At 40.5% G+C, this 17,479-nt stretch overlaps 1 long non-coding RNA gene across 3 annotated transcripts in view; it reads left to right on the plus strand.

Annotated features, from left to right (window-relative positions):
- Positions 1–17,479, plus strand: part of LOC140601031 (uncharacterized) — a 59,659-nt gene that overhangs the window by 19,020 nt on the left and 23,160 nt on the right. The window contains exons 4-5 of one of the 3 annotated variants that reach the window (XR_012004088.1): positions 8,318–8,570; positions 10,157–10,234. The exons of 1 other annotated variant lie outside the window; for it this stretch is intronic. This is a non-coding gene — a long non-coding RNA (uncharacterized lncRNA). The remainder of the gene's footprint in view (positions 1–8,317; positions 8,571–10,156; positions 10,235–17,479) is intronic. One more of the 3 variants, XR_012004089.1, reaches the window with a different exon arrangement.

Below are 17,479 nucleotides of genomic sequence, written 5' to 3' on the forward strand. Positions count from 1 at the left end.
TAGAGCGTGCAACTCTTCATCTCAGGGTTGTGAGTTCAAGCCACACGATGGGTGTAGAGATTACTTAAAAATAAAGAAACAAAAATTAAAAATAAAAGAAAGAAAGCCATGAGGAAGACGTAAGCACATATACAATAATACACATAAAGAAATGCCTCTTTTCTTGGACTGCCCTCTGCTCTGGGCCTAGACAGAAGGAGGTCTTTCTTCAAAGATGTCCTCAAGTCTAATTAATGTCTTTACCGTATCTTCTGGGAAGATCTGTGGGAAAGAGGGTTGCAGATAAGAGACTGCTAACAAGTCTCTTGAATTTGCCCTCCTTTTCCATCTGAGCCCTTTCTATATTTGAAAAAAAAAAAAAAAAAGTACAAGCCTCTCCCTCAGGTAGGAGTATAAGAAATCACAAACTATTAATATTTGTTCTCTTTGGATCCATGTGAAATGACTAAGAATCTTGTTTGGTTTTGCTTTTTTCCCCTCAACAATCTTTCTGGTTCAGCATTGCCCAGGTAAGAAATTTAATGAGAAAAGGCATTTAAGCATTGTTAGAAGTTGGACCAAATGGTATTTTGTGGCTTGTCACAACTCTGAAACTTCCCAGTGCCACAAAGTCCAGCATTCTGTGTTGTGTGGGTCAATAGGGCATTTGTAACGAAGAATTTGCTCTGTCAGGTTTTAAAGTCTTTCAGAGCTGTGGAATTACATCTCTTATGAGATCATTTGACCACAGTTTTGCCCTAAGACATTTCAATCCTATGACAGAGCCATGTTGGGGAAAAGCAACATGACTACAACTCTCTTGGGATGAGACAAAAGTTTGGGTTCTAAAAAGATAAGGCTTTGGCTACAGAGGTAGGTGGGATCATTAGCATATCTAACGCTTGATATGCTAGGGCTTCCATTCTTAAGAGAATGCAGCTTGCTTTGTCAAGGATTTTGCTGGTGTTTGTGTGTGCAAGCGAATGGCGGAGCAGTTTGCATGCAATTTGAAAGTACAAGTATTAGAGCTGAAACGTAGCACAATTTGAGATAGATAGCCAGTAGCAGAGTGGAAAGGCAGTCGGACCTGCTGGGTCACTAGCAATGCCACCTTCAAAGTAGATCTCAGCATTGGGAGGAAGGAGAGATAGGTTCCTGACATTGGAGTGGAGGTGGGAGTCCTAGGAGGAGAACGGATTTAGGCTTTCACTTCTTATGGTCTCATTGTTTCCACCCATATTTCCCTCTAACAGAGTTAGGCTTTATTCCCAACTGAGGGTCAGTTATACTCCAAGTTCGATGCTTTAAGAAAATATTGATTGTTGTATCATTAATTGTTGAGCATATCTGGTGTTTAAAAATGAAGTATTTTCTCTTTGCTTTTACTTGACTCAAAAATAAATGAATGGGTTCCATTTTGTTTTTCCCTCCTGGATTTCCCTTAGGCATACATCAATGTGTGAAATGTCAATACAATTAGAATATTTTGGAAATAAGCTATCTATGATTGTGAAAAGCAGGCCTAGAGTAGAATTCTCCTCCTAAACTTACTGATGATGCTACTTAATCCACATACATATATGGAAGGATAGAGCAACCACACAGTGCGAAATTTCTGGCACACTTCCTACTTCAAATGCACCCTGTTGTCTCTAGAAATGCTTGAAACCAACCAGATCCTTTGTCTTGATGGTAAATTTAAAAAATATATGCTCCCCCCCATACCTTTACAAACTGTGAATACACTGGGCCCTTGATTGTAGGTGCTCACTGAAGATTAATCAGAGGGGATAAGATTTTTGAAAAACAGTAGTTTGAAGTTCTAGCAACTTGGGGATTGCAAGTGTTGTGTCAGTTACCTAGGAAAGGGCTGGTTGCTGGGGTGAGGATGGGAGTGGAAATAGGCGAAGCTGGAGGGATGGAATCAAACATCTATTGGTCACCTACTATGTACCACATGCTGTTTAGCATTTTACATCTATATTGCATATACCTCTGGGAAATAATCATCCCCATTCTAAATTCCCTAGCAGTTTGCTTAAAGATCAATATTTCATGATTTAAATAAGTGCAAAGATGAAGTGAAGCCAATCTCAGGGAATTTGAGCTGATCTGGGAAATTTATTCAAATTATGGAAACATGGAATACTCTGGTTCTCAAAGCAACCATTTTCTAGGACACTTGTAACTTAGAGGCAGCATGGAAGGACGTGTTCGCTTCCAACACACCTTCACAATGGACGTGTGTTCCAACACACCTTCACAATGACAGAGTGGGGGCTCACCTGCAACACTTGGCCAGGCAGGAAAAGGATGCCAAATCACAATAGCAAGCTACTTGTAAATTCTGTTTCAGGCATATTTTCTGCTGAGATGGATGGTATTAGCAGCCCTGCAAAAGGAATATCAGCCTACTCTATTACTCTTGAGTCCACAGTTCCACTGTGAGAAAAGCAGTGGAAATCCATTAAAGAGTTGTATGGGTTCAAGCAAGTGATCTCACTCTCTTTGGGCTTAAATTTTCTCATATGTAAAATTAGGAAGTTGGAATAGATGATGCAAACATTCTTATAATTCTTGATATTCTATCATATAGGCATTGGCAAGTACATTGGGTTTCAAGGTCCTCATCTGAAGAACAGCTAGCTTGGTTTCATCATGCCTATAGCATTAAGAGAAAGCATGGAAAAATGGAAGTCAGGGAAAAATCAGCCATGGTGCTGTGCATTAGAACTTCCTGCAAAATGGAAATGTTCTCTATTTGCACTGTCCAATATGGTGGCCATTAGCTACATATAGCTACTGAGTACTTGAAATGAGGCCAGTGCAGTTGAAAAACTGAATTTTATTTTTTAACTTATTTTTAAGATTTCATTTATTTACTTGAGACAGAGACAGTGAGAAAACAAGAGAGAGCACAAGCAAGGGGAAAGGCAGGGGCAGGAGGAGAAATAGACTTCCCACTGAGCAGGGAGCCCCAGGCGGGCTCAGGCTCAATCCCAGGTCTCTGGGATCATGACCAGAACTGAAGGCAGATGCTTAACTGACTGAGCCACCCAGGTGCCCCTGAAGTACTGAATTTTAAATTTCACTTAATTTTAATTAATTTAAATATGAATGATCACATGTAGATATTGGCTACCATATGGATGGAATAGGGCAGATATCAACCTCATTTTAAGCCAGAACTTTAAGTAAGATAAAAGATTAAGGGAGTAGTTTGGGAATTGTTTCAATTGAAGAATAAAGAAAGGCACGAGTTTAATTTGGGCAATTTACAAACAGAGCACTATTATTGCTTCAGAACTTCTAAAAAGAAGGATGGACTCTCATTTTGTAATGATGGCAATGATAAGAACACCTTACAATTGTATATAACTTTATGTTCTCCAAATTTCTTTCAGGCTATAATTTGATCCTCACAACAACCCTGCGATGTAGAAGACAAGTAATATTATTTCATTTTACAGATGAGGAAATTGAGACCTGGGTGCTTGCCCCAGATCACAGGCTTGAAACAAAAATGAAGTAGAAATCTGAAGCAATCACTTCAGACTGCATTTCCTCTAGTTCCTTTCTCACACAGTACAACCTCCAATTCTTCCTCTTGCCCAACTTCATCACAGAAGTGGAAACAAATTATATAACAGGATAAGAATAAGAAAGTTGAGGAAAAAGCAAGGGACTCGCTCTTCCACCAACTAGATGATCAAACCCTGAACGAATCAAGAGTTAGTTCTCTGATAAAAGAAAGGAGTGCGGGGGATCCCTGGGTGGCTCAGCAGTTTAGCGCCTGCCTTTGGCCCAGGGTGTGATCCTGGAGACCTGGGATCGAGTCCCACATCAGGCTTCCTGCATGGAGCCTGCTTCTCCGTCTGCCTCTCTCTCTCTGTCTCTCTCTCTCTCTCTGTATATCATGAATAAATAAAAAAAAAATCTTTAAAAAAAAAAAAAAAGAAAGGAGTGCAAAATGAAGTCCCACTGTGTGCCAGGCATTTTACAGATTATAGCTGGCAACACAATTCTATGAGGAGCATTTGCAGCAGCATTTTATTACTGAGAAAGTTTCCCATCTGAGATCACACATCTATCAAGTGGCATAACCAGGATTCTGTTCTACAGCTCCTGGATGTTTCCCAAAGTCACATTCATGTTGAAGAAAGAAAGATTCCCACCCCCTTCCCTCACTCCCACAAGCTCTCTCTCTCACCACAGACACTGACCAGCAGTTAAGCATGCAGGCTTCAGAGTCCCTCAGACAGCACTGGAACCTCAGATCTGACATTGCTCACGGGATTTAATGTTTCTGGGTCTCAGTTTCTCACCACAAAACTGGGGAATCTTTTTACCTACTTTATAAGGTTTTGAGGTGGATTTGGTGAGACAATTTCTGAAAATACTTAGTATAGTGCCTGGCACAAGTGCTTAGTGAATAGTACTTATTAATATTTCACAATATTATTAAGGTGCTGCAGACTCTGTGAGCAATTCTGAAGCAGGAATTTAAAAAACTACTTCAGACAAGGTAGCATTTTTGCTTAAGTCTGCCAAGTAGACAGTCCTGGAGGACAAAAGACACTCATTGGAACATTGTAGGTTAAGTTGGAGACTAGAAGTTAAGATCAGTGATCGAGGGATGCCTGGGTGGCTCACTGGTCGAACAGCTGCCTTCGGCTCAGGGCATGATCCTGGGGTCCTGGGATTGAGTCCTGCATCAGGATCCCTGCAGGGAGCCTGCTTCTTCCTCTGACTATGTCTCTGCCTCTCTGTGTCTCTCATGAATAAATAAAAATAAAATCTTAAAAAAAAATCGGTGATTGAGGCAGAAGCAGTGAAAAGATACCTTTCCTCAAAATGCCCAGCAAGTGACTTGTCCTGACTTTTCATCTCCTGTAAGACAAATGTAATACATTGCCCTCTCTCAGCCTTTAACCCCACATACCCAAGTCCTTGTTGCCCATCTCTACCTGAATGTGACACCTGCATAAAAAGCTAACATTCCTCCCAAAAGAATTCGCATTCACTCATTCATTTATTTGCTTGACAACTACTCATGAAACACCTCATATGTGTTTTACGTGGTTCTAATAGTCAGACTACAGTTGTGAACAAGACACACTCTTAGAGCTTGCTTTTGGTAGAACGGAACAGACATACACAAAGGGAACAAATAAATAAGATCACTTCAGATTATGGGAAGTGCTGTGAAGAATAAAAAGCAGGATGATGTGATAAAGGGTGGCTGTAGGCAAAGGGCATGATAATTGATTGGGTAGGAAAGGCCTCTATGAGGAGATGACATTTAAGCTGAGACCTGACTGCCAAGAAAGGGCCAGTCAGGTGAGGATCTGAGGGCAGAGTGTTGTGGGCAGAGGGCACAGTAAAAGCAAAGGCCCTGAGGCAGAAATGAACTTGGTGCATCTGAGGGATGGCAAGGTGGCCAATGGAAGCAGAGGAGAGTGCCAAGAGATAAGGTTGGAGCAGCTCAGGAGCCAGTTCACATGGAACTTACACTGGGCTGTGGCAAGGAGTTTGGATTTTATTCTAAATACAGTGGAGGGCCATTTGGATATTATCAGCAGGGGAGCAAGGAGATCTGAGCTGCCTTTTAAAAAGATTACTCCTAATCCTACCATCCCCTTGCTCCAACACGTCAGTGAAAGTGTGCAAGTGCATGCTCCCAGTTTCTCTTAGGAGTGTCGCCATTTTGCCAGCTGGTGTGTGTGTGTGTGTGTGTGTGTGTGTCTCCACCCCTATTCAATCTGTTGCCAAACTGCCTCTAGTGTTTCTGAAGCTCAACCTCCGTTTGCATTTCCACTGCCATCATCCTAATCTCAGTCCTCAGCCCTTTGCACCAGAAATACTTCAGTAGCTCTCCTTAGTCTTCTGGACTCTCCTTGCATGCAACGCACCTCACATACCACAGCAAATAAATCTTCCCAAACTAAAGATCTGCCTACATCACTTCTCTGCTTGAGAACTTTCAATGGCTTCCCACTGCCCATGAAACTAAAATGTAATTCTCTAACCCAGTGTTTGAGATCCCCCAGCATATATCCTGAACTGTGCCTCTCTCCACAATTCCCTCCTATGCTTTGGCCAAACTGGTCTACTTGCTCTTCTCAGAACATGCCTTGCTTTTGTTTGTGTGGTTTCCTGGGTCTGAACGGATGCTTCCTCCAGTTGCCTCTGTTGAGATCCTGTAACCGCTCTATCCCTGGAGTCGAATGATATCATCTTCACGATGCTTTCCCTATTCTTTCTGACTGGATGTGAACCTCCCATGGGATTTTATCTGAACCTTTTTAAAGCATTTATTATATTGTTCTTATATACAGCTATCTGCATACGTGTCTTACTCCTCTACTAAATGTTTAGTTCCTTGAGGATGATGACTGAAGCTTACTCATTTTTTATGCTCGTTAGTCCCTAGATCTCTGCTAAGATGTAGTTAATAAATATTTGTGGAATGAATGAATGACCAAATGAATAAATAGACAAATAGACCTAAAATTCATCTTCAGGCAGCATTGCTCCATGAAATGATTTTAGAAAATTATGAATAATCATTAAAGGGAGTAAGAAAAAGGGTCTAGTCCTTTCATCTTCACCATGGCATCTAAGGGCTCCCGGGAAACACAAATAAGCATGGAAATAGGTTTCCATTGTTTTACATGGAATGGATGTCAGAAAAAGTCACTTGGGAGTTGCTGAAAATTATGCACTGTGTTAGCAGTGCCCTAGGACATAGATTCCATGTCTGGGGTTCCCCACTACCCACAGTCCTTCAGTCCCCAAGGTAGGTTTATGGGAAATAATGTAGAACCATTTCCCTTAGCAATTAATTTTGAGTTGAGCAGTTCCTTTGCAGAAAAAGAGATAAAAGTTTCATCTAATTCCCTAATTCTTCACTGGAGTATATTAGTATTCCAGAAAGACTGAATTAGTGTGTTGGGGTTTACCTCAATCAATTGTGTTGTAAGTTCATTTATCTTAAGTGACTCTGTTTTGGAAGAAAGATACTAAATGAACTTCCTCACAGAGAAAAGGCCTCTATTAATGTAGGAAATGGGTACATTTGCTGGGGAAGCAAATAGGCAACATTTCCTCACTACTATCTTTTGTTTCATGCACTGACCTTGACTCTCTTTATGAAAGGGGATAACTAGCTGTCCTTTTTATTTTGTTTTGTTTTTAAAAATATTTTCTTTTTTTTTCTTTTTTGGACTTTATTTATTTATTTGGGAGAGTGTGAGAGACAGAATGACCATGAGAATGAGAATGAGGGGCAGAGGGCCTAGCAGGCAGCCTGTGTAGGGCTCCATCCTGGGACTCTGGGATCATGATCTTGGCTGAATGCAGGTGCCTAACTTATTGAGCCAGCCAAGCATCCCTGATTTTTTTTTAAGATTTTATTTATTTGAGAGAGTGAGCACGAGCAGGGGGAAAGGCAGAGGGAAAGAGAAATGGAGAAGCAGACTCCCCACTGAGCAAGGAGCCCCATGCAGGGACTTGATCCCAGGCCCCTGGGATCATGACCTTAGCTGAAGGAAGACACTTAACCGATTGAGCCCCCCCAGGTGCCTGGTCCTTGTTTTTTAAGCTATACATACTGTTAGTGCATTGTTTCATTGCAAACCATCTGTTATTAATTATAGCTGAGAATCATGAAGCTCTCATGAAGCAATGGTACCTGTTTTCATTACTTAATATTTAACAGGACTCCTCCTAGAAGATTCAGGGATACACCAAAGATCAGTCCCTCAATGAGAGAGAAATGTGGCAAGCTGATACTTCCTCAGGATGGCTTACTTCCCCCTGGGCTTCTGCCCCTCATGGATCCTAACTATGCCAAACACACTTTCTTGCCTACCAACAAGCTAGATACCAGTTGTGGTTTGAGCAGCAGTAGTTCCCTGTATCATTTATGTTGTTTTTCTGTCCTTTCTAAACTTCATAGTAATTTTTTAAATATTTTATTTTTATTTATTTATTCATGAGAGACAGAGAGAAAGGCAGAGACACCGGCAGAGGGAGAAGCAGGCTCCCTGTGGGGAGCCTGACATGGGACTCAATCCCAGGACCCGGGGATCACCCTCTGAGCAGAAGGCAGATGCTCAACCACTGAGCCACCCAGGCGTCCCTAAACTTCATAGTAATTTATTATAAAATATGAACTCTTTGTAGCATGTCCTAAAAAGCAAGGCTCTCTAACTCTGGTTTTGTGTGTGTGTGTGTGTGTGTGTGTGTGTGTGTGTGTGTGTGTGACTTTATTACCAAGAGTTTAAGTAAACAACTTTTTACCAGCATCTTAAAAATCTGTTTTCTTTGTGCCTAGTTCCTCACCTTCAGAACTCAACTACTCAAATTGCCCAGAAGATCCAAGAAGTCCTTTTCAAACATTATTTTTACATCTACTCTAAGAGAGGTCAAAGGGAAGGCGATGGTCTTAAGTCCTATCCCTAGGGAGGAGTGAAGTATCCACACTCTTGCCTGCGGTTCTCCAGGAAAAGGAGGAAGAGAATGCATTTCTACTATAATATTTTGCTCTTTGAGGTCAGAAATGCTCTCCTGTAACTAAGGAAAATGAGGTAATATTTGCATCTCTGGATCTCAGCAAAGTAATTCACAATGGGTACAGCCACACAGAGCAGATGGGATAGGAAATCCTGTGTGCAAATCCCAGTCTACTCCTAGCAAACAGGCAATCCCAGGCAAGCTCCCTCACCAGTGAGCCTCAGTTTGCCCAGCTATAAAAGAGGAGCATGTAACCACCCGGGTTATGTGTGATGGTGCATGTGAAACACCTGATATTCTTCCAGACTAGATAGAGACATATGGGGGGCACAATGATAAAAGGTCATGGCTTGTGGCTTGGTAACTCAACAACTAAAAGATTTCCTATAGGGAATCCCTGGGTGGCTCAGCGGTTTAGCGCCTGCCTTTGGCCCAGGGCGCAATCCTGGAGTCCCGGGATCGAGTCTCGCGTCGGGCTCCCAGCATGGAGCCTGCTTATCCCTCTGCCTGTGTCTCTGCCTCCCTCTCTCTCTCTATGTCTATCATGAATAAAATAAAATAAAAAATCTTAAGATTTCCTATGACTGGGCAGCCCCGGTGGCGCAGTGGTTTGGCGCCGCCTGCAGCCTGGGGTGTGATCCTGGAGACCTGGGATGGAGTCCCACATCGGGCTTCCTGCGTGGAGCCTGCTTCTCCCTCTGCCTGTGTCTCTGCCTCTCTCTCTCTGTGTCTATGAATAAATAAATAAAATCTTAAAAAAAAAAAAAAAGATTTCCTATGACTTCCCAAAGGACTCTGTCTTTGGCCCTGTCATGCTCAATTCGTACAGCAGTGATTTAGTTAAAACTATAGAAAACATTTTTAAATGTTTTTGTTTATGGATGTTATAAAAGTGGGAGTCATGACCATGAAATGAAAACAAACAAAAAGCCAAAGTAAAAAAAAAAAAAATCCTCAAAATGTCAATTCTAACAAAATGAACTTTCAAAGTGATGAAAGCAGAACAACTTAAGTCCAACATATAAATTACAAACTCCAGGTTGCCTACATAACAGCATGTGTTTAAAAAAAAAAGGAAGGAAAAAAAAGGAAGAGGAGGAGAGGAAAGTAAGGAAGGAGAAAGAGCAGGGAAGAGAGAGCTTACATTTCTCTGATGAGGTGCTGGAAAAGTCAGATGTACTTGCAGGTCATACCAAGAGAGGTACGAAAAGCAAGGGAGATGATCATTCTCATTCCTGTGGAGCAAAATGATCAATTCTGAATGCATCTCTGTAAAAGGAACATAGAGAAACTGGGATGCATTCAGTATGATGGCCAGAGAGAAAAATTTCTAGACTGTGTCCTGTAAAGAACTCGGAATGTTCAACTTGGAGTAAAGAAGACTTACAGGGTCCCTTATAGCTGTTTCAAATATGGGAAGGGCCACAAGGGGTTAAGACAGTGAGGCCAACTCTATATATTTCCAGGATAGAACCAGTACTAGGAAGCAGATGAAAGCAGCGCTCACAACAGGTGCACTGAGCTGTCCAAGTAATCCAGTGATTGTCCTGCTGTTGATTCTCAGAGGCCATGTGGCCCCTTGGGGCAGTGTTATCATCGGGGGTTCAAACATCAGATGGGAGACTAGCCAGGGGAACTCAAATTTTCCTTCTACCCTTAGAAATCCATGGCCATCATGGATCCCAGTGTCACTCACAGTCTTCCCCCGGGGAAACATCTTTGGGAGATAAGTCCAAAGGTAAATGTTTTTAGAATACAATGTTTCTATTTTTTATTTTAAAAAATCTCTGAGTTTGGGGGCAAGCACTGATTTCAATCAGCAGCACAAGACTATGAGAAAGGGACTGGGGGCAGCCCAGGTGGCTCAGCGGTTTAGCGCCGCCTTCAGCCCAGGGCCTGATCCTAGAGACCTGGGATGAAGTCCCACGTCGGGCTCCCTGCATGGAGCCTGCTTCTCCCTCTGCTGGTGTCTCTGCCTCTGTGTGTGTGTGTGTGTGTCTCAAGAATAAATACATAAAATCTTAAAAAAAAAAAAAAAAAGAAAGGGATTGAATTTGGAGACACTAATTTGGGTCAAATTCCAGCTCAGACACTAATTTGGGTCAAATTCCAGCTCTGACACTTGCCTCAGTTTGCCTTGACGCAAACTGCTTGACTTCTCTGAGTCTCACTTTCTTCATCTGGCAGTATTAATACTTACTTCAAGGGTTGTTGGGAGGATTAAATGAGATACCATATCACGTTGATTCTAAGATGGATATTCTTCACATTTTAATAGCTAGGAAATCAAGATCCATTTTAACGGTGGTGGTGTGCCATAGTTTAATTGAGAGTGTTTTTTTTCTTTCATAGTTGCACATAAAGTAATGTGGACCTTACACAAATCAATGACAACTTATATTCAAAGGCATATGATAACATACATTAAACACTTAGCATAATGCCTGGCACACAATGAGCGCTCAATGCCATGTTAATTCCCTTCTTCCTTTGCTAGACAATGGCTTCACAACCTCTTGAGAAACAGGGAGGTCCTTAAGAATTAATAATCGGAACTGGTCTACAGATTCTCACAATGGAAAATTAATGAGAAGGTTCATACTCATTGTGAAAATAATGCTCAAATGAAGCATTATCTCTGTTCTACACAGACATACATTCTATATGCTTTTACAAATAGTTTCATATATGTATTCACACACACACATATATTTTTCTTTATCATACTATTTTCTATGGTCATACAAACTTGCTATGATTTTCCGACTTTGCTTCCTAAGTCTATTTTGGTTCCAACATTTATTAAGCACAAGGCTAAATGTTTTGCCTACTTTATCTTAGGAAAGAGGACATCCCTGTCATCACCAGCAGTCTCCACCATTTTCCAAACCAATCACCTACCACAGAATGTCTCTGTCAACTTCAATACTCTTCAGACCTGCCTTCTTTCCTTTTCTGGTGCTCAATTCAAGATGCTTTACTTTGTCACAAGAAGCATATAATAAACTCCACACTCCAACTGTATGTCAGTAGAGGAAATTTTTTTTATGACCTGGCTGGCCCTGAACATAATCACCAGAGAGGCTTTTTGTAGTCAGATACTGTGATGTTAACTGTGGATTTTTCCTCACGTAAGAACATATCTTGTCTTTTATAAAATGTTATTAAGCATGCTTGTCTCAATGTTATTTTGTGTTATTGAGTTACCCAGGTTAATTACATATGACACAAAAATCCAATTCTTTATAGCCGCCTTAGGTTAACTATTTAATGGTACACATTGTCTTACCTTATATTAATATTAGAAATTCACTTGCTGGCTCTTCCTTTCTCCCTACTTCCCTCTTTCTCCCAACTTCTGGACAGTTGATTGCTGCTTAGTACTCATAGCAGCAGATGTTCAGTGGCAAAGTTGAGTTTTGTTCTGTTGGTATGGCTAGTTGGCCAATTAGCTGACATTTATTGAGGGCTCACTATATAGCCACCCCTGTGCTAGATTCTAAGACTAGCTAGAAAGATGAATGCTAGGCCTTCAAGAAATTCATCTTCTAGGCTAGACATGGAACAGAAGCCATCCTGAGCAGAAGCTCTCTTAAGTGATGGACACTAAACTAATTAATCTATGGCCTCCATTCCCTCTGCAAATGTAAAGACATAAGGCCCACAATGTGGGATGATCATAGCCAGTAGTAGGCTCCTCTAGAATGCCTGCACTCTGCTATTGCCACAGCAGAGCTGTCTGTTCACCAGAAGTCAGCATGTTTTTTTTCCCTAAACTCATTGTTTGTTCCCCAAAACCATAATCATTGGTATTACACAATTTAATTAAACTTACTTAAAGGAAGGAATGTGAATAAAAAAGAGAGAAGTTGTTTCTACAAGATCTAAAGTGAATGTCTGGGAAAGGCACATTAAGGTGAGTTACTAAAAACACATGCTGTCGATTTGTGTGTGGGAGAGCCACCTGTAACATCATAAAAAACCTGGAAAAATCTGAATGCCTCACAGAATGTCTTTAAGATCTTGCTCCACTTTAAAAGAAACCAAGACAAAATGATTGCAAAAGCCTTGGAGGAGTGGCTTATATGAGAAATAGGATGCAGGGCTCTAATGGGAGACTTGAAACTCAAAAGACAAGGGAGGCCTTGGCCTTACATCAAAAACTTGAGGGATGTTTTAAGTTGAAATAAAAGCTTAAAGAATGATTCCATAGTTTATATGATTCCTGCTTTAACTCCTTGTTCAACTAAATCTCCAACTAGTTTTTTTTTTAATTAGCAACTATTAATTGCATAAGGTACAAGGATTTCTACTGTTAACATAAAGTATGTTAAAAGTTACAATACAGGGTGCTGAGGCAGACAAGATGACTTCTTCCAGGGTAACAGAGGGCTTAGGACAGGCTCTATGGAGGACATGAGTCCTGAATTGTGTGCAAAGGGTAGAGTACAAGTTCCTTGGGAATTAAGAAAGGCCAGTCACTCCCCAGGGAAGGGATCAGTATAGTCACATAAGTCAGTTTTCTAGAATACGTCAATCCATCCAGAGGCAAGAAAATGCAGGTCTAACTCTATCAGCCATCACTATATGTCCTTAAGCAAGTTGTCTGTGCCTCAGTGTCCGCTTCTAGAAGATGAAGACAACTGTAGTCTACATCTCAAAGGGCTGCTGTGAAAATTACAGGAGATGACTTTTAAATGATCATGTGTTAATAAAAACATGGCAAAATTATCTTAAGGCTTTCTGGGAGCAAGGAAGTAGGACAGTCTGTGGAAGATCCTGGAGATGAAGGATCTTTTAAAAATCTCCTACCATGAACATAAACCGTAGAAAGTTCAAGAGAAGGGAAGGTGTGATGTAATCTTCCAGGTGCCAGGAGCCATGTCTGCCCTTGAGACCAGCAAACCAAATGGGAAAGTAGGTACTCTTAACAACCAGCCCTCAGTATCAAATATCACAACTCACCTACCACTTCCAATGAGCTCATTTGGTTCTCTCAATAAAACCATAAAATAAATATTACTGTTATCTCTATCTTACAGATGAGGGAACTGGGTCTCATAGAAGTCAAGTGTATCACTCAAGATTGGACAAAGAATAGGGACTAGACCCATGGTCACCTAATTCCAAATTGTGAGCTTCTCAACACAACTGGCAGCCTTTCTCCTGGGTCATTTAGTTCACAAATCCTGTGTTGCAATGTCTTGTATTTGTTCATTTATTAAAACTTTTCATAGGACAGGATGCTGCCACTAATAGCTAAAATGAGGGTTGGAGATTATCAGGGATTTCAATTATCCTGCCCATCTCTGACCTCCATTACCGAGGATAATCTGAAGCTAGCTCTAGCAATTTTCTGAAACTTCCATTAATTTTAAATAAATTTATACAATGTCGTCGTCCCCCCCTTATCCAAATTAAAACCTCCTTGTCTTTTCAGTTTCTCATTATAGGCAAATCCTTTGCATGTCTTGGAGACAGTCTGTTGTTTTTCTCTGGATCCTTTGTATTTCTGCTTTGTTTTCTTTGAAAGGACCCAATGCCGAATTCTGATTCTAAGGTGAAGTCATAACATCAATGTATATCATTAAAATGTTTTATTGTAATTACAGAAATAGTCAATGCCAAATTATGTGCACTATATTATTTTCTGCATCATTCTTTATCCCATTCTCAAAGTTAATACAGCCTATTATATCTCATTCATTCTTCTGGCTGCCTCTGCACAGCAAGCAGATGTCTCCATTGAGCAATCCACAATGAATCTGAGATCTTTTTCCTGAGCACTTACAAGTAGAGTAATTCAGAGCCCATCAGTGAGTATGAGCTGTTTCAATTGTTCCTTCCAGTGTACATTAGCTTGCACTTGTCTACATAAAATTTCAAAGAATCATAGATATTACAGATGGAAAAGACCAGTTAGTTTGTCAGGCCTGCCCACACTGCCAGCAAAAGCAAGCATGGAAGTACTTCTATCAGTTCATGCTATTTTAATGATGTTTATTAATAATAGTTACAATTACTGTTTATACTACACAGTTTCTTTCATTCTAAAATCAGTTAAAAGCCTTTTTTTAAGCATCCTTTTCCAAAAAGGAACTGGAGCTCAAACTTCAATGTTACCATACCCAAAGCCAGTCCAACAAAACCCAAACTTCAATTCAGTTCATTTTAGTAAACATCTTTGAGCACCAACCACTTGTAGGGCAAGGGCTATGTTGGGTGTTTAGAGGGATCTATAGGTAAATGGAGCCTACATCTCTGCCCTCTTGTTTATCACTTATTAAGGGATTTGTGCTATTAAACATGTGTAGCTATTATGATCACATCAAAAAAAGAACAAGATAATATGGACTCTTTGGGGATGGAGGCAGTCCTTAGGCTCTAGGAATTGAGAAAGACTGTAAGAAAAGTGACATTTGAGCCAGGCCTTGAAGGAAGGATGAATATAATGTCCATCAACAGAGTTTAGAAAAAAGGAGACATCACGCAAAGAACCAAACCAAAACAAAGGCTCTTGGCTAGGTTTCTACCTTACACTGCAAAGATGAGTACATACATTCTCATTCAAGTGGACAAAACCTGCAAGCAGAAGATGTCTACAGGAGTCTTTAAACAGGCTCAGGCCATGGAAACTCAATTTAATTATCAACCTTAAATAACAGAACACATAGGTTACCAATCAGGAATATACTTATGAAGACAAGGCAGAATGTTTTAAATTGAGACTGTATCCAAAAAAAAAAAAAAAAATTTTTTTCCAGAAAACCTGGTATTGCATGCAAGAAAAATTGGGAACTCCCAACCACAGACTAAAGTCTCCAATCCAAATTTTAAATGGATGGAATGACCCACTTGCCAGTACCTTAGTACTACTTAACACCACACAATACACCCAAAAGCTGATACTGGGGCATTTGGCCACTTGAGGGATTTGTTAGCTTCTTGTTGGACTGCTGGATGATTATAGATCTTCAACCTAGAATGTATAGAAAACAGGATTCCATTTTCTGGCTCCTTCAATAGAGACACAGGTAACCGCAGACCAGAAAATGGAAATATATGCTTATCATTAATAAGAATAGATATTTCTCCACATTTGGTCAAAGAACCTTGGAAAACACTACTGTCTATATGTTACCACAATAATCAGCTACTTCATACAAAGAAGAAGGAAACTGTAGAAACTGTAGAAGGTTTCTGGTACTTCTGTATTTGTCACCTCGAAGACCATTGCAAATATTGTCTCCTGAATGAAGCCTTCCCCGGTTCCATCTTTTTTTTTTTTAAGATGTTATTTATTTATTCATGAGAGAGGCAGAGACACAGACAAAGGGAGAAGTAGGCTCTGTGCTGAGCAGGGAGCCCAATGCAGGACTTGATCTGGGACCCAAAGGCAGACACTCAACTACTTAGCCACAGGTGCCCCTTCCTCAGTTCCTTCAATCACCAGTCCCTTAAAAAGTAACTGTTCTCTCTCTTGACTACCACAGTTCTCTGATCCATTGCTATATGCTTTATTAGTTGTGCAAGTCTCCTATCTCTTTCCACCAGAATGAAACCACCTTACAGGTAGGAATTCAGCCTTACTTGCCTTGCATCCCACCATGCCAAGGTCATTTTTTATTGCCTGACACACAGTAGACATTCAACACATGCTGGTTAAATCATTTCATCAGGTCTGAGAGACCCTATTTTGACATATTTTAATTATTAAAATTTTTTTCCTTTGTCCTCCTTCCAAAATTTGCCCTTGTCTGTCTAATCACAGCATTCAGATTCAGATGCAGCAGAAGTGTGTATGTCTTCCTACTACTCATCTGTCTGTCAGTCAGTGAACTGCAAAAGCACTGCCCCACCCAAGACCTGAATCTTGATTCAGTCATATTCACATTCATCCATTACGTGACTTTGGAAAACTCTGGAGTGAGCTGGACCTCAGTTCAGGTGGAGTTATATGCAAGTTCTCATTGTCTCTTCCTAGTTATACGGCTTTGGGCAAGTTAAATTCTCTAGACCTCAATTTCCTCAACCAGGAGATGAAAAACATAAATAGCCTCTAACTTGGCTTAAATAAGACAACACATGAAAGGGTTCAACTCAGTGCTTTGCACATAGCAAAGATTCAATTAAGTACTAAAATTGTAGCCTTGTTCCTAAAGTAGAAATAACAGTACAAGTCCTTCAGGATTCTCACATGAAATAAATGATATAACAAGCAAAATATTACCTAACACATTGTTCAGGCAATGTTTCCTTCCTTCCTGTGTGCTAGAATAATTGCTACAATTGACTGAGCACCTATTACATCCTAGGTAATGTGTACCAGTCACTTTAAATATATTATGCCATCTAATTTAATTCTTATACTAAGCTATTGAAATAATAATCATTATCCCTATTTTACAGATGAGTAAATTGAGTTTCAGAGAGAATAAATAACCAGCCCAAGGTCATATCACTAGTTCATGACAGATTGCTCCAGAAGCTAACATAAGAGGGATCAAGAGCAGAATAGGAAGCAGAGAAAGAAAACACAGGCAAGAAGAATGGGCAGAGGGACACCTGGGTGGCTCAGCGGTTGAGCATCTGCCTTCGGGCTCAGGGCCTGATCCCAGGATCCAGGATCCAGGATCGAGTCCCACATCGGGCTCCCCGCAGGGAGCCTGCTTCTCCCTCTGCCTACGTCTCTGCCTTTCTCTCTGGGTCTCTCATGAATAAATAACTCTTTAAAAAAAAAAAAAAAAAGAATGGGCAGAGGCTCCCTAAGAAGCTTAGTATTCCTGTTTATCCCCATCCTGGCCTCCAGTTTCGGGATTATGCTTGCTTTTTAAAACAGCCTCTGGAACCTGAGTCAATATAGTCTCACTTTCAATATTCACACACTCCTGCTTTCTAATAAATGCATGAAATTATGTCACTCATCTAATAACTAACTCTAACACATTTCCCTCTCCCAATTTCTTTCCTGGTTATAAATTTG

The sequence above is a fragment of the Canis lupus genome, chromosome 12 (genome assembly GCF_048164855.1).
Source record: "Canis lupus baileyi chromosome 12, mCanLup2.hap1, whole genome shotgun sequence".
NCBI classification, from domain to species: Eukaryota; Metazoa; Chordata; class Mammalia; order Carnivora; family Canidae; genus Canis; species Canis lupus.